The sequence below is a fragment of the Galeopterus variegatus genome, unplaced genomic scaffold, assembly GCF_000696425.1.
Source record: "Galeopterus variegatus unplaced genomic scaffold, G_variegatus-3.0.2 Scaffold9272, whole genome shotgun sequence".
In the NCBI taxonomy this organism is placed as follows: Eukaryota; Metazoa; Chordata; class Mammalia; order Dermoptera; family Cynocephalidae; genus Galeopterus; species Galeopterus variegatus.
The window spans coordinates 57453-58511 of NW_007735383.1; the positions used below are offsets into that span (position 1 = coordinate 57453).

General features: G+C 44.9%; 1 protein-coding gene across 1 annotated transcript in view; it reads right to left on the reverse strand.

The window, feature by feature from the left end:
- The window catches only part of LOC103609156 (liprin-alpha-1-like), a gene marked incomplete at its 5' end in the record, with an annotated part of 36773 nt that overhangs the window by 9501 nt on the left and 26213 nt on the right, over positions 1-1059 (reverse strand). The gene's annotated exons all lie outside the window — the stretch shown is intronic.

Here is a 1059-nt window from a genome sequence, read left to right on the forward strand (position 1 = left end):
AGGGCTGTGGTAAAGATTAAATAAATCAACCCATGAAACTGCTTGGAACACTGCCTGGCACCTACTCACTGTTCAGTTAAGGTCTGCTGCTTAGTATCATTATTAGTGATTTCCTTACAATCCAAAAATTCTGGGAGAGTTTACTTTGAGCTCAATGTTTAGTGTCATACTTAAAAAGCAAATTCCTTGGTCATTCAGAGGGCACTAGGTGAGAGGCCCCCAACAGAGGAGAGATCCTTGTGTGTCCCAGGTGAACGGCCACATCTTCTTACATGGCTCAGCCTTTATATTCTAACTGAAGTGCCTCTTCCTTGCTACCCCCCACCCCCCAAGAAGCTCATACTCTTCCTTCAAAACCAGCTGACACGCTAACTCTGTGTCTCTTTCCCTCCACCCTGGGAGCAGAACCACAAGGTGCTCTTCTGTGCTCCTGAAGCCCGTGGATAAACCCCCAGTGCCGTATTTTTCACACTTGAATCCAGTGAGCAGAGAGCAGGGCTTGCTCACCTTTGCTCTGTTGTTATCTGACAGTGGGGAACAGCATTTCTCAGTGAAAGAGCACACATGTCGTAACACAAGGAAAACTCTACACTCACGGGAAAGTGCTAGCTTGGGACACTTAACCCGCACGTGGATGCAGTGCATACTCTCTGGCTGCAGAAGAAGGTCTTGGAGTACTCCTTTTCTCCCTCCTCCTCTGTAATGACGCCCTTAAAGCCTTTCCCAACTTTTTGAAAAATTGGAAATCACTGAGCCTGCTAACACAGCAGGGAAGCAGGAATATGCTAAATCAATGAAACACCATGTACTAGCCTTTTACTTCATTCTGACTTTCTTCTCTTTTTCTTTCCAGTTCTTTTCGGTCATAATTTAATCTTCTCAGGCACATAATTCCACACTGGAAACTGTTTCTATTTTTTAAAAAAAGAGATTATTTAGAGATGGCAACAGTGAAAAATCTTGTAGTCAACTAGTAAGAACCATCTGCATTAACCTACCTGTGGAAACTGTCGACCATTTTCAGCTGCCCGCGGAGGTCCTTCTTGGTCAGGTGGTCCA